Source organism: Alligator sinensis, unplaced genomic scaffold (genome assembly GCF_000455745.1).
Source record: "Alligator sinensis unplaced genomic scaffold, ASM45574v1 scaffold736_1, whole genome shotgun sequence".
In the NCBI taxonomy this organism is placed as follows: Eukaryota; Metazoa; Chordata; order Crocodylia; family Alligatoridae; genus Alligator; species Alligator sinensis.
In genome coordinates, this window is record NW_005842561.1 from 518,033 (window position 1) to 541,555 (window position 23,523).

Genomic DNA, 23,523 nt, shown 5'->3' on the forward strand with positions numbered 1-23,523 from the left:
GGGGGGAGGGGGGGCGAGCGGCACGTGCCCCGCCCTTCCCTGCGACGGCAGAGAAACGGCTGAGGGGAGCTCGAAGGCGCCACCCCCTCCCCCCGCGCCGCGCTTGGCCGCGGGTCCACGCGTCACACTGCGCTCCCGCCCGCGCGCCCGCGTCCTCGAGCGACCCCGGAGCCCGCAGGTGACCTCGGGAGGGCCCCACAGAGCCGGTCCGCGCCCTGGCCGGCTGCGGCTGCGAGTCTGGCACTGCAGTGTCTCGGCAGCCCTGGAAGCGGGGCCCAGGCGGGCTCACGAGCAGGTGCGTCGAGCCTGCTCTGCAATGCAAGGAAGGAGTGCAAAAGGCCAGGCTGTCGCAGCTGACTGTCCTGCAGCTGGATTTAGGTGGGAGGGAGCTTATTTTTCTAAATTGTATTGATTCTGGGCACTTTCTGAACATCGGTTGGAAAGTTTTTAATTACTCAATGAATCATTTGATTCATTGAGTATGTTCTGACACGTTTTAATTGGGACGTCACGGAGCACGGGTATCGGCAGCCTTGGGTAGCGGCCGCTGCTAGAGAGACGCGGCTACGCTGGACAATTGAGTAGTTTTGAGAAATGGTCAATGATTGTGATGTGTTACAAATCCAGTGTGGGACTTGTAAAGCTCTTTACTCTTTACATGGTGCTCTGTTATTCCTCTGGGTTCAATGCCTTTTATAATCCTGAAGTTTACATTTGTGTTTACAATAACCTAATTTGACTGAACCTGCCACTGAGAGTGCTCCTCCAAGAAGACAGGGGCCAGATTTTTAAAGGTATTCGGGTACCTAACTCCCACCGATTGCTGTGAAATAGCTGCAAAAACAATCTTGTTCAAAAGGTGTCTGCAAAGTAATATTTTCTTTTTATAAATGAGCAAAGAACACATCGGCCAAAAACACACCGTAATGAACAAACACCGTCGAAAACCAGTTAAAAACGGATAGATTAACAGAAACCTACTTTGTCCTGCTGTGCTAGTGTTTTGCTATTATAAAATGATGTTCTCATTCCTCTGTTGCCATTTGAATCTAAGTCTGTTCTCAGCCTCTTTGTATAATACATGTTCTGTTAAATCATCAGGCCCACGGCTGTGAGCTCTACTAAGAGGGGAAGAGATTTTTTTCATAACTGTTTCAGCTAGTAGCTGTGGAAATGGGAGAAGATAAATTCTATAACTTTATAATTTCTTCTCTTTCCTGTCTTTTATTTTTCTTTCTTTCTTCATACCTAATCTACTCCATCCAGCCTACAAATATTTTCCTTCCCAAAATCTGTCTTCTTCAATGAAGGGAGGATTTGGAAAACTTGAGAAGAAGACACCAACACATCCTTTCCCTGGGCCTTAGAGGGAAAAGTGAAGGTATTCTTGACTTTCTGTCACTTTCCATCTCTTCAGGAAGTCATGATGCCTGTAAGGATGAAAATAATTACATTACAGAAGCTTCCATCAATATATGGACACTGAAAAATAAGTTCTTTTTTGTAGAGTTGCTAGAATAGGACCACCAAAGTAGCATTTTGGAGGGTACCTTAATATACCAGCTGCCAAAGTCAACTACTTTTATTACTCCAGTACATAATCAGACCTGCCAAATGTCACACATTTGCAAATACGTACAGACAGAAAAGTCTTCACCCAGAAAATACCTTTTGATCAATGGAAAAATACAGTGGGTTGGGAATATGGAGATCATAAATTCTAGGCTTCCCTCTTTTGCAGAATATGAATAATATTTCTGCAATTTTCGACTTTTAAGATTAAGCAAGGCTTTATGCCCCTACCTAAGATTAGAATTTAATTCTCTAATTTACAGTTCAAAGGGGTCCGTATCTCCCTTCCAAATTTTTTAGGGTTCACAAATGAAAAAAGGTTGAAAATCACTGCTTTAAGCAAGTGGCTATCACCTGTTCTTTGACACCATTTGTAAGACCTTTGTCTCTGTAGTGAATAGATTATTATCCTACCAACTGACAGAAGTTTGTGCTGGGGATCTGATGATGTTGGGTTTAGATGCAATGGACAATTCCTATGAGGAAAAGACGTACATGCAAGGAGTAAAATCAAGGTTATGGATAATTAATTCTTGCTTATGGGTAAATAATGGATAATTAATTAAATAAATAATAAATGGATAATGGATAAATAATTTTTTGTTTCAAATATTTTAAATATTTTATTTTTTTAATACTTTATGGATAAATAACATGGATAAATAATGGATAATTAATTCTTGCTTGTCTTTACTTTTAAACACTTAAGCACTAGGATATGAGTTTTCTTTTACTATAGTAGTTTTGCATGCAATGTGTGTTGTCTGAGAGACTCACTTAATTGCTAATAAGATTCAGATCTTTACATCAGTTTGATTCAGCTCAGTAAGAATTGTGTTGTCTATTGCATTTAATAAGTGTGTTACCTACATAGGAGGAGTTTGCACATCAGAAACTTGTCACTATGTTTTGCATTAGTTCTCAAACTTAGCAGAGAAGCAAAGACCTATGTAGGTTGTGGAGAATGAACTGTCCCTGGTACTTCATAAGGAGTCCTCTTTTTCCCCAGTCAAGCTTGAAATATTTTAGTAGGGAAGTTAATGTGGATAGTTTACCCTGCTGCTGTCCTGTAGATAAGCAGAGGACTTTTCATTCATATGGAATATTTTTAATAACTTGTAAATCCCATTGTCTTTTAAGAATGCAGGTTTCTGTAAACTAATTTACCATGAAATATCTTACATAAGACAGTAGTGTTGAAGTGATGTTGTAGACATGATAGTTCAGGAAAAATGCAAGAGGCAATGATTTTCATGAATGATCTTTTTTTGTTGTTGTTGTTGTTGACCAATTATATAAGTGATGGGGAAATAAGAGTATTTGGTATCCAAAAGCTTGTCTTTCTCGGGCCTGAGAAAAAAACACAAGATATAATTTCTGTCACCATGTCATCAGACTTGGCAGAAATGCAGTCAGAAACAAAAAGAAGTTTCTTCTGCAAGTGATTGACATGAATATCTTTATTATTTAGTTCTGAGTTAAAATTCTAAACGAGTCAAAAGTGAATAATAAAATTTCTTATCCAGTTTCCTCAATACTTAGATTTAAGATTGCTGGACTTGACAACCATATTGCCAGCACGATAATTTGTATGCAGGCTAGTACCAGGTCTGATTTCTCTTCAGAAAATTTCTGCTAGCCAATACCATTTTAATTTAAGTAGAATAAAATTTGTGAAAACTCAAATGGTATTTTTTCTATCCTGAAACAGTAAAAAACACAAATCTAGATTTTTACCATTTTGAAAACTGAATTGCAAAATTTATTAGTTCCACAACCTGCCTGGAATTTTCACTGTAAATGTGAATGCACTTCCATAATCCATTTCATGTTGTTATTTTCACATCATATACATGGATGTAGTTTTTCTCACCAAGATTGATACTAGCATGTGAATTTCTAAGGATGTAATCAACTCTTCAGACACTGGGCAGGTTAAATGAGGAAATGCCACTGTCAAAAAGCAACCTGTTGCCTTGATTTCACCTGTCAGTGAGGTATTTCGTTTTCATTGCTGATTTTTTTTTTTTTTTTTCTGTAATGTCAATGGATTTTTTTTTAAGTAATCTGTTTTTATAAATATGGTCTATTAAATTGGATGTCATAAGCATGCATTTTATTAACAAAAAAAATCATTTTTCAGAATCTTACTGAGAAGACCATGATGTATCATTATAATGGGGGGGGTGGGGGAGAGAAAAAAAAAAAACAACTTTTGATCTGTATTGCTTTTTTGCCTCTTCAAAACAAATGAAACAAAAAGCTCTGTTAATTATTAGGCTACATTATAAGATTTCTATAGCTTAAACTAATTATAGGTTAAATTAGGAATGGAAGGGGCCTCTGGCCATCATGTCTAGTATCCTACATTTGCATGTAGCTGTTTGCTTATAGACTAGGGACAGAAGTTGCACACCAACCAGTTTAAGTGATCATCAGAAACTGGTTGAAACCTGTAACAGAACAGAAGTTCAGTGTGCATAAACCACTTTCAAAATAGCCAGAACTGGTTTAAGATACACCTGGATAGATGTAGCATCAGACTTCATTGATTTAGGTCACATTGGTTTACGGAACTTCCATCCCAGATCTTTCTGGTTCAAGTTAACTCACAGTCCCCCAGCATTCCAGGATGCTTTGCAGCCCTGGTCTATGCTGTCTGCTCCAGTGGAGCAGGGTCTGCCTTGCCCCTCTGCTCCTTAGCCCGCTTCCTGCCTGTGTTCATCAGCCCATGGGGGGGGGGGGGGCTGCTCTGCGTGCAGCTGCGGGGGGGGGGGGGGGGGGGAAGAGGGGAACAGACCCCCAGACTCTCATAGCCTGGGTCTACACAGCCCTCCCTCTATGGGGGGCACTCCCCTGCACTGCTGCTTGCCTTAGCTGCTGCCAAAGGAGGGAAGAGGAAGGAGTTCCCAAGGCCCTGGGAGTGTAGATATCTCAGGAGGCTTCCTCCACCCTGACTTAGGGTCCCCTAGCCAGGCGCAGCCCTAGGTGCAGAGGGGAATTCCGCCCTTCCTCTTCCCAGCTGCTGATTGCTTCAGCCACTGCCGCAGGCGGGAGGGAGGAGTCGTCGTCTGGGCCAGTGTCTGTCCCTGCAGCCCAGCATGGGGACAACAGGAAGCCCTTGCCTTGGCCGGGGTGGAGGGAAGCGCCCCCCACAGGGTCCCCCAGCCCAGGGCAGCCCCACAAAGCTGAGGGGAATTCTTCCCTTCCCAAACCCCACAGCTGCTTGTCTTAGCTGCTGCCAGTCTCAGGGCAGCCCAGGACAGCTTCAGGGAGCCAAGGGAAATTCCCCCACTCCTCCACAGCTGCTTGCCTCAGCTGCTGCGAATCAGAGGCAAAACCAGCTATGAAAATATTACTACATAAAATGTAAGTGCAAAGGTTTTAATATAATTACTATAAGATCTGAATGAATAGTATTAGAAGTATAGAGTCAGTCTTGTCTTTTGAACAAAACAGTAAAACTTACAATTTGCAAATAGGTTAACTGTGGAATCTTTGGGGAGGGAGGGTTTGGGGGAGTTGATTAAAAATTGTCAGGCCTGAATTTCAAGCCAATGGTGATTTATATTGATACAAGGTGATGATTTATTATTTTGAACCTTTGAAGAGAAAGAGACTGAAACCAATTCCTGTAGTGCTTTGTTAGCAGATTGGTAACATAAGAAAACTGTTTGCTAAGTAAACATTAAACATATTGTTTAAATATGAACATTGTAGTGACAGTGATTTCAATTAATCAGGGCACTTAAAATGCATGGTTAACTGAAATGGAATGGTATCATTCATATGCTCTAGTACTTTGCTAAATTGGGGTCTTTTCAAGACCAGTGTGTAGTTTGTCTCAGCCTGACATTCTAATCCAAAGGTAAGGACTCTTCACTATTGTATTTGTGAAGTTACTAATTGAGTTTGATGGTCATAAGGATATTAAACTTTAATTGCTATATTTGGATTTTAGCTAATAATGAAGCAGAGCTGAATTTTTATTCAGAAATCATTGTTCCTATAAAGTTGATCGAATTGAAACTCATTATCTACTTTTAACAAAACCTGTTGTTGATAAACCAGTTTTTAAACCTACTTGGATAGCACTCTCGTAAAGAGATTTTCAAATAGCAGAGTATATTCCAATTACATAATGCACAATTTGGACTTGAGAACCCAGAGTTGTTAGGACAGTCTCTTATATTTGTTGTTTTGAAGGCTTCCCATAGCAGTTTCATTAATAATCCTTGTGTTTGTGTGTTTATAAGAGACCAGATTAATAATGAATCATATTTAGGTGTTAAAGGTTCATGTGTTTTCTAAAACAAAAATGGTCTTGTAGCTGGTTCTACAGTCCAGTGACAGCATAGTATGAAGGATGCAACTTGAAAAAAACATGATCCTGAAGTGTATTATTGAGGCTGAAAGACTTGGGAGACAGCAGCACTCTTGCTACTTGAAGAATAGGGCTAAGTTGTTTCTTATTATTAGGTGCCTCTTCCACCCTCAACCCTCCAGTAATTCTTTTTGTAATGTCTTAATCTGAAAAATGTGACTATTTGCTTTTTCTAAACTATAGTGAACTGGGCTTTGTAGACTTGCATACATGTACTTACATGCATGGTAGCTGAGACTGAGAGAGGCAACCATACACTAAGGTTGTATCAACTCTGTGGCACCACTTTGGTTTATACCTACTAGACATTAGCCACTTCTCTGATTTCACATTTATGAAGTATGTTTCATTTTATTGGGTTGGCTTTGAAGCATGACTGACTTCTTTTGAAACTGGAAATATTTAATCTTGTTAAGTAAGATACTAACCACCATGAACAATTTAATCAGTTTTCCAATGACAAGAGTGCTACAGTCATATTATATACTTAGTTTTGTAGTTGCACACATTTACACTCCCACAATTTAAATATCCTTTTCTTTATGACTTGAAAATAATTAACTACAGCTTTCTTGTTTTTCCTTTTTGAAAACTACTTCTCTGAATTTTGTCATATGTATCCATCCAATATCAGAAAAATTTAGAAGTTCTTGAAAAGTTTTTCTATTCAGGATTCATTTAAGCTTCAAAATGTATTTCAGTGTGCTGGAAACTGACTTCAGTGAATGAAAGAGACCCAAGGACAGGGATTCAGAAACAGACAAAGCCTCATATTAATAAGTCTTAAAGGCCAATTCCTAATTCAGCTCTCAGTGGGTGGGTATAGTTGGTGGCTTTACACTGGCCCAGTCCATAATGGTACTCATAATGACCACAAAAGATTTCTTTGGGGTCTCAGTGGGGCGAATGGGCAGTGTGCATTGGTAGTGCATTCATTACCATGGGTGGCATTAGTTGATAGGAGTACTGAATTAAGCCAGCATGGTACCTTTAGGGTCTGTCATCAACCCCTCATCACTCTGAGAATGCCCAAGTGTTTTCCTGACATCATCCAGAACTCACTTGGGTTGAAACTTGGTATCAGCCACTGGGTAGGTGCATAACATGCACAGGAGTTTCATGGCAATACTTGTGAGTTTATTAATCATTTGCAGAAAACAGATGGACCTTGTATAGTTCTGTACCAAGAAGGTAGACCGATATGGGTTTTAGGCCTAAATGCTTTGTTGTTAATTTCTTAGCATCCTTTCAGCTTGGTCTGCCAAGTAACAATAGCATAACATATGTGTATGTTTTGTTTTTTTTTAAATACAGATTAATTTGGAATTATTTTTGTAACCTTAAATTCTGTTATGAAATGGTTCCTTGAGATGTATTTGTTCAGGAGGCATACATCTGTTCCCTGTCTGTGTTTAATATAACCCAGAACTAGAAGAGGCTTCTTCGAAGCCCAGTTGTCTGCTGTCACAGGCGACTACATAATGAAATCCTTTTCATAAACTTACCATGCTCCATTTTTTCCCATTACACCAATTGGAAAGCTGTTTCTGAACCATGCTGCTCTGATGGCTATAAATTGTCTTCTAATTTCCAACCTAAATTATTCATGGTTCATTTAATCCCAGTTGTTCTTATGCCAGCATTGTCCATTAGCTAAAATATCCTGTCTGGTGCTCAGCATCCTGCCCTCAAAAGTATTTACAAAGAGCAATTATATCCCTGCTCAGCCTTCAGTTTGCTAGGCCAAACAAACCAAGCTCTTATTCTGCTTTCATAAATTCTCAATTTCTCTGATCATCTTTATGGTCTTTCTCCAAGGCACCTGTTCCAGTTTGAATTAATTTTTCTTGAACATGAGTAACTAGAATTTTATCTAATAATCCAAATGAGTGTGCGCCAGTGTCTTGTATGACAGTATTGCTTCCTAGCTTCTAGTGGAAATACTGTGATACATCCTCAGGTCAAACTAGCTGCTGGTTTTAGTTGGTTTTTTTTCCCCACGGCTTCATCTCAGCTGTGGTTTGTAGTTAGTCATCCTATAAAAGGGTCTTTCTCCTGTCATTTCCAACTTACGATGAAATACTCTGCTATAGGATGAGATTTCCTATCTTAATCAAGTCACTTAGTGCATCTGAACTCTGTATGCCAACAACATTTCTTACCCTTATTTTGTGACAAAATCATTAAGGGAAATATTAAATACAGTCATCCTGCTGCCAGTCCTTGAGAGAGTTTTCTAAAGTTCCTTGTAGCCCATTAGGTTGTTACCAATTATGACTATTAACATTTGATAAATTAGCATAATAAACGCTTTATTTTAGTTTAGATCTACTAAATTCCCATTGTCTTTCTTTGGTAATATAACTAGTTTTCTAGAATCCAGTTTAGCCTGGCTAGATGAACCAAACTTCTGGTTAATCTGATCTTTGATAAACCTACATCACTTTTTAAAATCTAATTTATATCTATGTCCTAAATTTGTTCTGAAGTCCTGCATGCTTGTTCTTTACCTTAAACACAAAAATTAAAAGTTTAAATCTTTTCTGCAGTTGCTTGAAACCCTTTTCATTATGTTTCATAGATTTCATAGACATTAGGGCTGGAAGGGACCTCGGAAGATCATTGAGTCCAACCCCCCGCCCGAAGGGCAGGAAGTCAGCTGGGGTCATAGGATAAGCACCTCTTGAAGGTGTTCAGTGTAGGTGCTTGAACCACCTCCTATGGCAGGCTATTCCAGACCTTGGGGGCTCGGACAGTAAAGAAATTCTTCCTTATGTCCAGCCTGAAACGGTCTTGCACTAATTCATAACCGTTCAACCTCATCATCCCTTGGGGCGCTCTGGTGAACAAACGTTCCCCCAGGTACTGGTGGTCACCCCTGATAAACTTATAGGTGGCCATCAGATCACCCCTGAGCCTGAATTTTTCCAGGCTAAAGAGCCTGTCTTCAGGCGTGGATGCTTTGCCTCAAAGTTTGGTGTCATCAGCAAACTTGGCCAGTCTGCTTCCGACTCCAATGTCCACATCATTAATGTTGACTGTTCTGTATTCATATAACACATATTCTTTGATTCTGGACTTGTGCCAGTGCCAATTCTTTCTTCGTTCTGAAATAAAAAAATTACTTTGTCCTACTTATTTGTTCACTAAGCTCTTGGAGTTTTGCTTCCACCTTGAATGCAATAAATTCCTTCTTTTAGATGCGTTTTATTTCCATTTGCTTTCCTGTTATTGCCCCATGTTCTAAATACATTTTATTAAAAACAGGGAAACTAGTAGTTTAGTTTTAGATTGTCTTTCATTTCAACTTCATATCCCTGCATAGCCCTTCTTTTCTTTTTTTTTTTTTTTCTTTCTTTCTTGAAATGTGGCTAAGGTTCCTGGCAGACATTACATTTCCCACCATGATAAATGGTAGCATACCAAACTTTCAAATATCTTATCGGGCAATAAAAAAAAAACAAACAGCCACAAAAACGGCAAACCCACCTCGAAGATGCTACTTGCTAAACATAGAACTTCTTTGACTGAAGGGTGATATATATCACAGGTTAATCTGAATGTCTAGAATGTTATTTAAGAACACTAGCCAATTACCTGTCAGAAATGATGGGGGGCGGGGGCGCTGCCACCCACCACCCCACATCACTGCCACCTTCCGGGCGGGGGGAGCTTGCCCCTCTGTCCCCCTCAGCCAGCACCCCACGCCGCCGCCAGGGGGGGCAGTCCCCTGTGCAAGTGCTAATAGGAACTACTTTAGGCAAAATGGGTCATTAATGGGACCAACATTCTGTCTTGGAGGCACTTTGTAACAGTCAATGAGCCATCACTGTGTTGTGGCTCCCACTTCGGCTAGGTAGTCATTGTTGCCATTTAAGGTAATTTTCCAATTAATACTTCATCCCTCCTCCTACTAATAACACAGGCGCGGTAGTGCACAGCTGTGAGGACTCTCCCTGCTATACCTGGCCTCACACCCAGAGCTTGAGATAAGCCATTAATCCTGGCTTTATTGCCAGACGTTTAATGCCGCTGCTGCTACTACAGTGCCCCTCCCCCCAGTCTCATCGCTAGTGCCTTCAAGCTTTTTGCCTTGGTTCCCATTCTGAAAAAGTAGCAGCAGTGGTCTCTATTCCCATAGAATCATAGGACTGGAAGGGACCCCGAAGGATCATCAGGTCCAGCCCTGTGCATGAGCAGAAAAAACATCTGGGGTCAGACGACCCCAGCCAGGTGACTCTTGAAGACCTCTAGGGTAGATGATTGCACCACGTCTGGAGGGAGCTTGTTCCATAGTCTGGACACCCTAGCTGTAAAGAAGTTTTTCCTAATGTTCAGCCTGAAATTCTCTTTCAGGAGTTTGTGACCGTTGTTTCTAGTTTTCTCCCATGGCGCTCTGGTGAATAGTTATTCACTGAGCCCCTGATATATGCCTCTGCTATAGAGGTAAGCCACAATCGGGTCCCCTCTCAGCCTTCTTTTCTTTAGGCTGAAGAGTCGGAGGTCCCTCAGCCTCTCCTCATATGGCTTGCCACGCAAATCCTTGACCATGTGGTGGCCTTTCTCTGGACTCTCTCAAGCTTTAGCATTCCTTGTTGAAGTGCAGCACCCAGAACTGGACGCAGTACTCCAGCTGCGGCCACACCAATGTTGAGTAAAGTGGGAGAATCACTTGCAAACAACTCATTAGCATGGATAGAGGCACTGTGTTACAACCCATGCATTGTAAGCCAGCAAGCAAGGAAAGGCTTTTAGATCATCAGGTCTGCCACTTGGTCAATTTTGAAGACTTCTGTACCAGCTTGGGTTCCTCTGCAAGTGGCCACAGCATTGGTTGTACTGTTTTGGATTCTTCTAAATGCTGATGCCAACCCCAGAAGTCAGCCTGAAGTCTCTCTGATTCCCCCATCCTTGTGAACTCAGGTTGTGCAGCACAGTCCAGGGCTGTTTCACAATGAGAGAGGATGAGCCATGGGGTGGGCTAGGGGCCCTGAGTCCATGTGGAGCTGGGGGGAGGTCTGCCACTACCTCCTCCCACCAACCCTAAAAGGCTTTCAGGCTCTCCCACCCAAATATTTAAGTATACTGCATATAGCTCCTACGGTTGTGGGCTCGTCAGAGCAGTGGTTGGACCTTCCCCTCAAATAAACTGAATGGGGGTGAGGAAGCTTGCTCCATTCACATTTGCAAGCTGTGCATTTTGAGTGGTGTAGCAGTCACCTGTCTTCAGACTTTTTGAGTTATTGGCTGACAGTTAAGCTAGAGGCAGATTGATTTTTGACCTTTCAGGCCTCCCAGTTGGATCACACAAGGTGGTTGTAGCAAATAGTGAAGTACACCATTGGGTATTCCTTGACATTCCAGGAAAGACCCAACTGCACTGGTGAGTCGTCATAGCGTGCCTACCCTCTTCACGAGACAGTATTCAGAGACCAACATTATTTGCAGTAAGAGGCAAGCAAAGGCTGCTGCACTGTCTTGCACAGCAATAAGCAGGTGCTGCCTCTGCTGTGGAGTTAGATGCATCAGGGTGACATTGGCCAAGGTACTGACATCCTGCACTTATAGACCAGTGGTATTGGAGGGACCCAAAGTAACAGACCATACTCAACTCCAGCCCAAAGGAGCAGGACAGACCCCACCAAGCACAGTCCCACCCCCACCCACCTCAAGTGGCCCACTGTTTTACAGCTCCCATGAGAGTTAGGAGACCTGGCCTCTTCCTGTACCCAATAGCTGTCTGCTTGTGGCTTCCCAAGCATGGCCCCCACTCTCCTGGGTCTTTAGGGAGCAAAAGAGAGAATGAAGTTAACATGCTGAGAGTAGGCAGGGTGAATGAGCCTGTCCACTGGTTGGGTGGCCTTGCAAGTTGCAACCTTTGAGGAGTTCTTCATCCCCTCAGGGCAACAGTAAACTCCTGTTCATAGAATCATAGAAGTAGGGTCGGAAGGGACCTTGTAGATCTTCAAGTCCGACCCCCTGCCTGGGCAGGAGGAAAACTGGGCTCAAGTGACCCCAGCCAGGTAGGCATTGAGCTGCTTCTTAAAGATCCCCAGGGTAGGAGCCAGCACCACTTCCCTTGGAAGTTGGTTCCAGATCCTAGCCGCCCTAACTGTGAAGTAGTTCCTATGGATGTCTAATCTAAACCTACTCTTCAACAACTTGTGGCCGTTATTCCTTGTTATCCCGAGGGGCGCGAGGGGAAACAAGGTCTCCCCCAAACCCTTCTGGTCCCCCCTAGTGAGTTTATAGATGGTCACCAGGTCCCCCCTCAGCCTTCTCTTGTGAAGGCTGAACAGGTTCAGGTCCCGTAGCCTCTCATTGTAGGGTCTGCCCTGCTGTCCCTGGATCACGCGGGTGGCCCTCCTCTGGACCCTCTCAATGTTGTCCACATCCCTCTTGAAGTGGGGTGCCCAAAACTGGATACAGTACTCCAGCTGTGGCCTGACCAGTGTTGCGTAGAGGGGGAGGATCACCTCCTTGGCCCTACTTGAGATGCACCTGTGGATGCATGATAGGGTCTGGTTAGCCCTGCCGACTGTGACCTCACATCGTTGGCCCATGTTCATCTTGGAGTCAGTGATGACTCCAAGATCCCTTTCTGCCTCCATGCTCTCAAGAAGGGAGTTTCCCATCTTATAAGTGTGCTGCCGGTTACTACTGCCCAAGTGCAGCACCCTGCACTTGTCCATATTGAAACGCATCCTGTTTTTGTTAGCCCACCCTTGCAACCTATCCAGGTCTTTCTGCAGTCTTTCCCTCCCTACTAGCATGCCCGCCTCACCCCAAATTTTGGTATCATCAGCAAATTTGAACAGGTTGCTTTTTACCCCATCATCCAAATCACTGTTCATCCTTTAGTGTCAGGCTAGTACCTGTAAATGGCAGTGGTGGCACCTTGGGACCAAATAACAGCCTGAGGACACAGTCGGAGACTTTCAGAAAGTTTCCAGGTAAAGGAAGACTTGCATCTGCACAAAGATGGACATGCTGGCCTCTTTGCTACAGGCCAGCTGCTCCTGGATCATGGAGGCCAGTCAATGGAGGGAGGAACAGCAGATCTATCACCACCAGTGCATGGCCTCTGTCAGGCACAGGGTTAAGGAGTTGCAGTGCACCACTATGCGGTTTGTCAGGTGATGTGCAGACGTCAAAGAGTGACACACAGCCATTGCTGAGCATACAAATGAGACACTTGGGGAGTCCATGAGAGTTGAGCAGGAGTCTATGGATCACCTCACATCAGACTTGAACCTGCAGACAGAAGGGATACTTTATGCTCTCTGTGTTGCCCTGCAATTTAACACCACAAGTGGGACCATCCAGCGGCCCCTGGGAACACATACTGCTACTGAGTTTCACCATCCCACAAGGTACCTTAAGACAGGAGCAGGAACAAGCACCCTCCAGTCGTTGTACAAGCATGCCCCCACACCCTAAGTAATTATCCAATAATGGCCACTGCACGTGGGGATGTGCTGTGTGGATATACTGTGGCTGTCCCAGATGCACAGCATGCTTACATTCACTGGGGAGTGGCAGGTTTCTTCTGTGGAGGTTTCATCTGTATGAAAAATAGCGCCTGTAATAGTATCACCTTTTGTTGATTCAAAAGCAGTTTGAAGAAATCTGTCAGATATAGTCAGGAAACTAAAATATAAGCTGGGGTGATGGAAATGATTCATTATGGGCTGCTTCTAGAAACAGAATAAAATATTATTCTGTCTGAAAGAGTAAAACACATATATAGGAAACATCTTTGGAGGTTTGTTTTGTTTTCCTTGAACGGTCTTGTTTTTCCTTAGACTATACTTTTACAGAAAGAACATCCCAAAAGCCAAACATAATTTAGCTCCTTCCCCAAAATTTAAGTTAATGCTTGTGTGTGACATTTGGAAAGTCTAGATCTAGAAATGGAGAGCTAATAAGGAAGTCCATAGAATGTTTCAGTTGGCAAGGAATCCCTTTGACAATCTTCAGTAGTTTATGGTTGTCAAAATAATCAACATAAGGCATCAAATTGGGTAGGTCATCCCTAAAAGTTTTTAATGTTGCATTATAAATGTAGACTGCTGAGTTGTATGAAAAGCTATTGGGACAGTCTCTCAAGTCACTTGATAGATAATTCCAGCAGATGGCTAGATGTGAAATGTTTGATCTTATTTATAGTTATACACCTCTGTTGCCCCAAGATTCCTTTTACCAGAGACCCCCAAGGATTGACATGGCCCCTCATCCGATTTGGTGTCAAGTGAACTTTATTAGTAACTCCTAGGCTTATTACAAGATAATTAGCCTTGCAATATGACCGGGCAAGCGGTTCCTTAGACATTACAACAGCGACCTTCAGTGGTACCAGCCTCAGATCCTCTGCTGAGTGTGTGGGATGTTAGTTTCTGGATTCCTTGTTACTCAGAGCAAGAATTCCAAAGCTGCTTCTGTCTCCCCAGGGTGGCAACGCAAACACGCACCGTCTCTTTGTTTGTCCTCTACTTTTGTAACTTTCTCATCTCAAACTGTCCAATCCTCAAGTTTCTTACCTCATCTTTTTAGATAAGGTACTCCAATCCTATTCCATTTTTGGTTTTCTTTCCTTCTAGGGAAACTACTGTACCTGGTAACCCACTGTACCAATCGCAGCACTCATTTTTCTCAGTGCCTTAGGCACTCTTTACAATTTAATTACTTAGTTCCAGGAAGGCCTAAAGTTATGGTAAGAGCCTGAGCATAACTCAGTTTGCCTGCTACACTTGTACTACCTGTTATCAATACATTTAATTCAGGGTGTCCCACCTGTTTTGATCAAACACTAACGAGTAGTAGTTTTTACCCTAGTCAGGTGGGAAAAAAATCAGTCCTGCATTCACACTAACAACCACCACCTCCTCAAAGTCTAACCTACTGTTACATCTCTTCATAGCTGAGAAATCAAACAGAGGTCCAAACCGTAGTCCTCTTTTTCTAACCTGTTATTCAAATACTTTCAGATTTCTCTGTTCTTCCTCTCTAAGGGTCATAGACTGTTACTGTGTGTTATTTGATCAACATACAGTTGTAATCAAGAGGTAATACACATAGAATGAGGTAACATTGAACAGCAATCTGATAAAATAGCTTTTTAAAAATTAAATTAGTACAGCTACATAATCTTGTCATTAAGACACGTGTATTACTACACAGATGCAACTGGAAAACATCTTGAAGTTAATAATGCAGAAGAAAATTGACTTGCTAGATTCCAGCATAGGGGAGGATTCTTGTCTTGTCACAAATGGATTGCAACAGAATTGATACGTTCAGTAAGACAGTGGAGGAAACAAATTAGCTTTTATTTGTAGGAGCCCTTTTGTGTGTGCTTCTAGCAGTATTAGTTGGATATTAATTTCCCCCAGTCATTTCCTTTGTACAGTTTGGGAATTGATGCCTCTATTGATCATATATACCTTGCTGAGGGTCATCGTGAACTGGCCTGTCTTTGGGGAATGCTTACTGTGTGTGTTTTTGAGGCTCCCTAGTTATGACAGATTTTAATATTTTGTGAATGATACTTTTATGCTCGGGGCTTAAATACTTAATGATGTTTAATTTTTTTTGTTTTAGTGGAAGCCATGTATTTCTGTTCCATGATATGTCACCATTGGTAAATTCCCTGCTTTCCACTTTTTCCCTACCTTCCTCAGTTCTAGTGCTTGCTAGTCTTTCTGAACATACTGAGGATTGAGAGGGGGGGGGGAAATACAGGTTTGTAGGGCATAATGCTTTACATTAAATACAAAAGTTCTCACGCTGGAAATAAATGAACTGTGATGAGATCATGCCAGCAGGTGGCGTCTTTATTGAATTGGTCCTATCATTATATAGGAATCTCCAAAGTCGTTTTTTCAGTAAAGAATATATTTTTGAAGCTTATGTTGCATTTTGTATAATATACTTTTTGAGGTTTTTAACGCATTACAGATATTGAGAACATTCCATAGTTGCCCATATATCTGTATTCAGGAAGTATATTAATGAATCTATGATATTTTTATAGGAATTGTCAAGAAGTCACACCAGTGCCAGAGCTCCTGAGTGACTAGTATATAGCAGGTAAGACCAGTCCTGAGTTTTGGGAAAAAAATTACCTTCTTACTCTGTACTAAAAAAGTGAAGGGAGAAATGATTTTAATAGTGACACGTACCATAACATTTTAAGGTGAAATGAAATATCTTTATGGTAACAAATCCACCACTTGAACTCTCCTTTTACTACAATTGGTTGGGAGCATTCTCTCCAAAACAGCTTTATATTTTCCTTTACTATTATAGTATAATCAATATTTTACATTTCGTAGTATGGGAGTTGTTTTAGGATTTGAACAGATCTTTCTCAGGTAAATTTGAGTGTGATTTTTTTTTTTTTTTTTTTTTTTTTTTTTTTTTTTTAAATAAAACCATTCTCTTTAGACAAAATAATTTTAAAGATTGCCTGAAGTGGTGCTCTTCAGAATGAGCCAAAGAGTTGTTTCAGAGGGGAGAAGGGCTATTTTTTAAACAGCAAGGTGAACATACATATTTGGTTTGGACAAACAATTGGCAATAAACTGGTAGCAATTTACATTTAAAACAAATCTGTAATCTTTGAGAGACAAAGACTAGCTGTGCTGAAAAAGTGTGTGTGTGTATATGCATGTGTCCAGAAAATGGATGCCATGGATTTTCAGTCTATAATTTTTTGTACTTAAAACAAATACTGTTTTGATTGAATTATACCACATCTAGTCATACTCGTGCTCCTCCTACCAGTGTCTGTATAGTGTCACAGAAGTAATGCAGTTTGTTGTCGCCCAGTTCTAGGGGTGCACTGATAAGATTTTCTTGGCCAGTACTGATAGCTGATAATTAACCAACCATATCGGCCAATGCTGATCCGATAACCGATATTTAGTAATAGTGCAAGGAATTCTGAACTACTGACATATACATTTATTAGCCTGAAGAAGGGCGTTTGTGCCTGAAAACTTGCAAAGAACAATTTTTCCAACTATTCAGTTGGTCTAATAAAAGATATTGCATCTACCCAAAGAACCTTGTCTGCGTATGTCCTTAGACCAACACTGCTACAACCAACAATTTCTTTTTTTTATTTGCTCCCCACATAGTTCATGCTGCCGTCTCGGGGGGGGCAGGGCAGACCCTAGTGCAGACAGTGGCACCAGGCACATTTGGAGCCCCAGAGCACTCTGCTGCTTCAGTGCTGGCAGGCCCCACACAGCCAAGCTCTGGCAACCACCGGGGAGAAGCCATTTTTTCAAAGGCACCCAGTACCCAGTGCCCGCTGGCAGACCAAAATGTCCCTTGTGCGATGCTTGACCCCAATTACATGCAGCCCAACGTCTCTGCGCAGCCCCAGTGCTCAGGAATCTGCTGTATGCATGGCATTTCCATGGCAGTGGCAGCAGGAGCTGGTAACGGTCCCTTTCTTGCTGAGCATGGCACCTATGACTGCTCCCCAGTGCCCTCTTCTGCTGTTTGCTGGGACCTGTAGTCTGCCGTGGGCTCAGGCTGGCAGCAAGGGCACAAGGACCAGACTATGCTCGCCAGGGTGCTCTGGGCATGCAACCATCATTATTGGCTACAGTAACCAAAAAAAGGCTGATAGCCAGTAACAGGCAGACAAGGTTCTTTGGGTAAATCCAATATCTTTTATTAGACCAACTCAAGTAGTTGGAAAAATTCTTCTTTGCAAGCTTACAGGTATAAATACCAACCAGTAACATCATTTTTCCTTTTGGCTACCAGATTGCCACTAATAACTGATATATTTGTGTACCCCTACCCAGTTCATTCAAATCCATCTACCTGCATTCTTGCCACTCCAACTTGAGCCCCTTTTTCATATTGAGCATTAGTATTGTGGTATCAGAAATGCTGCTTGCTTGTAGCCTAAAAGTGATTTGTAACTGGTTTTGGCCTAGTAAAACCAAATTACTTACGGGAAGTTTACCTCCTAAATCCCAGAACTCTGATAAGAATCCAGCCAAAGTAGTGAGACATCCCAGAAGGCACTGAGCCCAGCAGTAGAACATTGTATCTCCCCAGAATGCAGAAAGCTCATATTTGAGAAGCTCAGGTGAGGTAGATACAAAGACTTTCAACAGTTTATCTTAAATTGGCATAAAAAAGAAAGGTGAATGCCTAAATCTTATGAAAACAAATGATATCTGTCAGAAAAAAGTACAATGCTCCAATATAGAGAAAATCCAAAGGCACCCAGTAGGGGGAGCTGGTATCTTCTGTGTTTTGAAATGTAGAGGTTTAGTAACCAAAGGCTTAATAAAGCTCTCCAGAAAGATTTCCCAGTAGTATTAATTACTCTACTACTTAAGGGTTTTAAGAGGTTAGAATAATTTGTTCTAATAATTGGACCTGGTATCCATTTCTACCAAGATCACAGAATTAGAGAGAAACCTGTCTCTACAGTGGTTTTGCACACAGTAGGATGCACTCTTGTTACCTTTATTGGTAGAAAAATCTTTAAATTAGAGGGAAGGAAAGGGTAAGCAACCATAAAATTAAGTTAAATATAGTAATCCAGCTATAACTGCCTTGCAGATTTTAGAATAAACTTTTAATTCTGGTGAATGTTAAGATCCTGCTTCTATTTGTTGTTCAGTTTCATTCATGGAGTTCTCAGTTTCAGGATTAATTTGATAAACCTTTTTGCCATCAGTCATATTTGGATGGGTAAAACTAATGAAAAGATTAAAAAAAAAAAAAAAAAAGATTACAACAAACTAGAAAACATTGAAATCACATAGTGAAAGCAGAGAACTGAGCGGTGTGAGAGAACTCATTGAATGACAGAACAGAAAAGGAAATATTATCACCAGTGGCTAGTGGTCCGGACTTGATAAAACCACATCCACCTTCACCAGTGCAGGAGCTTGGACACAAGAATATTTGCAGAATACATTTAATCTAATTGCATAGTCTCTTGTTTCTCCCTTTACCCCTTGATGTGTATCAGGCTTTATCTAAGGGAGGAAGTTTGGGCAGTTTAACCAGATTTTAAACTGGTCTGAACTTCTGTATAGGTATACTTACTTTAATTTGAGTGGCTTTTGGTTTAGCTTGTACTTATTCCTAGTTACTTTAAGCTAAACTAAAAAGGTACATGTAAATGAAAAGAAATATGTCCAAACAACAGTGTGAAAGTGTTAACATTTCAGGTTAGACTGGTTCAGCTTTGACATACTGGCGAACCTTTATTAGGACTCTGCTACATATTCCAATTAAAGCTGGGTAGAAGCCAGCTATAGAGTTGTTATACATTTTCAAGCACTAGCTTTATAGCTGGTTAACTCTGTTAATACCTGGATAGTCGTTTTTATCCTGTAGTAATTACTTTGCACGTTTGGTTCATCTACATTTAAAGCATGATTACCAGTGAATTGTGTGATAATTATTTTGTATATGTGGCTGGTCTAAATTTATTGCGTGATTAACCAGTGAATTGCATAATATATGAAATGTGTAGCAGAGACCTTAGTGACTGCCAAAGGTTCTAATATGGAACAGTGTAAGCCGATGGAGCTGACTGCTAGGGTAGTGTAGCACAATACTTCCACACCAACGTATGGTATTTTAGGCTCTGATACAGTCTTATGGTTCTTGAATGCTCAGTAATCACCTAAAGAGTCTTTGAATACCAGATGGACTTTTTCACATGGTCTGTAAGCAGGATCTATTTTTTTTAAATAAATAAAAATGGTTCATGACTTTGGACGATAGCTAAAGTTTGTTCAGAGCTCTGTACGATTTATCTCCTTTTCAACCATAACAGAAGGTAAGAGAACAGAGTGACTCCTGAAACACTTAGCCAGACCTCCACTAAGGTTAATTCTCTATGATCTGTAATAAGCAGACTTGGGGACAACTCTGTATACAACTAGTTTTGGTACGTTTGTTCTTATTCATTTATTTAACTAGTGATAGAATGAGTCCTCTCACCAAGTATGACCTGTTTTTCTTTGTGTGAGGGAGAATGTTCTGCACTTGTGAAATTGTTGAAATATAGTCTGTGTTTTAAATTATGACTATACAAATGCAGTTGCTGTGAGACTCTCTCAAGACCAAAGCCTAGAACTGCCTGGAGGTATCTCTGTTCAAACAAGTAGCAATCCTACTTGGCGATCAATTGACTTTTCGTCTAGTAAGCCAATTAGGCTCTTTTTTCAGAAAGTTTGGGCACTTCATAAGCAGATGTAGTGATTTTTATTGCAAAAGAAAAAAAACAAACCAACCCTATGTTTTTCCTAGTTCAAATTTCAGGACTGAAGTCTTGTAGTTTTATACCTGTATATTGGTAGGTATCAAAATGGGGATTTATTTTAGACTGCTTTGTCTCTTATGTAAGGTATTTCTGCAGTATTTCTTCTCTGTAGGGGGGAAAAAAACAGTATAGGACCAGGAGTGGCATTTGTATCTCCTAATTTGCTTAATGGTATGTCTGATTTTTTTTTTTCCTAATTTGCTTAATGGTATGTCTGATTTTTTTTTTTTTTTTTTTTTTTTTTTAAGACCTTTTTCACTAATTTGAAGATCTTTCATCTTAGATCTAGAAATGCTCAAACTTATGGTAGTCAAAATCATTTGCCAATAGTGTGGCAGACCTGTTTTATTCTGCTATAGCTGCACTAGCAACACTGAGAGAATGTTTGCCAGGTGTAAGTAAACACTAGTATGCTCTTGATCAGCCTTCTCTGTGCAGTAAGTCTATTAAAGGCTTTGGTCTAATAGATCACTGAAAGATTAACTGGAAAAATTTATGCAAAATTACATTTTATTTGGATATATTAAGTACAAAATAATAAATGCTAATACATGTTCAATTTCACATTAAAGTAGTATTCTTTAGAAAGAACTAGAAAAGGGCTTCCTTTAATTTTGTTTGAGTACTGACTGTGCTTGGTGCTGTACAAACAAAATGCTTCCAATGTAGGAAGCATACAATTTAAATTACATGGAGATTTAATAAGCAAAGTACAGACTGAAAGGCAAAGCATTAAGTGGTTTAGAATTTGTTTTTATAAACATAATGGTAGGCATAATGTTGAAAGAATTAATGAGCCCCTCTGATTTTGATTAAATCTGTCATGAAATTGGGTCTGCCCTAGGTTGTAATTACAGGGTCTGGACTTAGAATTTTGAGGAGACAGAAATGTACAAGGAAAGGGTAGAGCTGCATACATAAATAATACGAAAGGTTGCAGAAAGATGACTGAAAGATTAAAAAAATCTTTGTTCTTGATGGTTTTCTTCCAGGTTCAGGTTTGTGTCCTTAGTATGGGAATATTGTCAGTATCTGAAGATTCTGCTACAAGGGATTTCTCAAAAATATTCCTTTACCTGATCTTGAGTTCAAATGTAGTTTCTTGTTTGGAGTCCTTCAAAAGTTGCCTTCCTTTCAAAGCTCAAATAGTGTTGGGCAGTCAGATTCCTGACTTCCAATCAGTGACATAGCTGTACAAATGGACAAACATTTGGATAAATGTTAAGTAAAATTTGTTGGTGTCTCCTTGTTAGGGCCACAAAGTGCATCCTGTCTTACTGGAATAACAGAACGGGGCCTTCTGAAAGAAACTGGTTGAAAAGCCTTGATGTGTATGCTCCTTTGGAAAAGAGAACGTACAGAATTAGAGGGGTACCTAAAATGCTTGACAAGGTTAGGACTGCATAAATATGTTTTAATTGATAACGGTAATTGTATTGTTTTGGATCAAATAACATAATATAGTTCTGTTAAAAGCTGCTGGAAACTGTAATGAAAAACAATCTCTAAAACTAAAAATATACCTTCCCTCCTGTTCAGGGTCTTTTGGAATGGGAGAAGAATAATATCCAGATGAATGGATTAATATATGTATATGTGGCTAAAATTATGTAACTTTGAAGGGTTGTGACAAAATTTGGATATCACATAACATCAAAAATTTAACAAGAATATAGTTTGTAGAAATGGTGTGTTTTGTAAATCGTAGAAAATGGGGATGGAAGGGATGTTAAGAGGTTATCTAGTCCAGTGGTTCTCAACCTGTTTTGTACCAGGACATCCATGTTTACAAGCAAGGCCAGTCCCAGCCCCAGAGTGTGTTGGGCAGGAGGGGCGTGGGCGTGGGATATGGCGGTCCCCAAGTAGCCCCTTGCAAGTTGGAACTCTGCTAGCCTGCAAGGGAAAAGCCATGATTTCCCATGGTTTTTCTTCTTTAAAGGAGAATCTGTTTTTAAAGTTTGTTCATGACCCTTTCGTATATTCTTGCAAACCAGTCTTGAGTCACAACCCACAGATTGAGAAACACTGATCTAATCCATCCCCCTGTACAAATGGGAACTGATTGCTTCTGTTTTGATTTTTGTGTCCATTGATCAATTCTGAGAGACTTTTAGAGGTGAAGTAATTAAAAAAATTTACCTGAAAACTGGCTAGCTCCATTGCTTTGTCCTGTGCCCTGAAGGCCAATTTTTGTCTGTCATGTAACGCTGCTGAAATCAGCAGTTATGCAAGGATGAGTTTTGCCTCATCTTTCAAGAAAGATTGCCAATTGAATTAAGGCACTTTGAAAAGCTTTTATGGCTTTGATATGGGTTAAAAGCTGCTGGGATGGAACAGAAACTATCAAATGCATTACACTTTAATATTATTTCATTTGATTAGTCACTCTTACACTTATTTGAATAACAAATTTATTTGGATTAAGGATTTTTAGTTTTCATAATTTTGCTTAAACCAATTTTATCTCTAAATGTAGTACAAAACAGTGAGATTTATTGCTTCAGTGTTACAAAATTAAACATGGAAGTTTATAAATCGGCTTACTTCATACAAGTTCATGTCAATGAACAAGAATAGTTTGCCAGAGGACTTAGAATATGGTCATTAACAAGTCCAGATGACATAGGATTTTAATATTTAAGATCTTAATAGCATGACACTTACCTTTTTTTGGTAGAAAAAAGTCTTGAACTTAGAGAAGGAGAGAGAAATTACACAATTAATACTGTCTGAGTTATGAAATAGGAATTAGCAACCTTACAGTTCCTAAAAAGGAGCCACAAAATGACAAAGAGAATGTTTTTATAATACAAAATTACACAGCTTAGTTTTGCTTTAGTATGATGATGGCCATCTATGTATAAACAAGCTCCTCATAGTACTCATCTCCTCTGAGGTCATTCTAAATAACTGCAGCCAATCATACCACCTCAATAATTATTTATTAAAAGTATCTCAGTACATATTTTCATCAAATTGCTTTAAGTTCAGCTCAATATTATCTGTCTTTTCTATGATTTTTAAGATGCATATACTTTATCAAAACAATAAAGTATAATATTAGCCCAATTACTTTAGCTTACACTGAATTCTGTATTGTAAACCAGGCCATCACTGGATACATTACAAAATGCAGCTGTTGCTAATGATGTATACCTGATTCAGAGCTGTGCTTTTTGCAGTTAATCCAGGTAATAAAGATTTGTTCATTTCAGCTGTGGTTTTTGCTAAAGTCTAGTCAGCGGTAGTTTTG

At 40.3% G+C, this 23,523-nt stretch overlaps 1 protein-coding gene across 1 annotated transcript in view; it reads left to right on the forward strand.

Moving 5' to 3' along the window:
- Positions 1-11: 11 nt before the first annotated feature.
- The window catches only part of LRRC8B (leucine rich repeat containing 8 VRAC subunit B), a 40,434-nt gene continuing 16,922 nt past the window's right edge, over positions 12-23,523 (forward strand). The window contains 3 exon segments of the mRNA XM_025214025.1: positions 12-378; positions 15,990-16,045; positions 21,524-21,662. The gene's annotated coding sequence lies outside the window, so the exon portion shown is untranslated.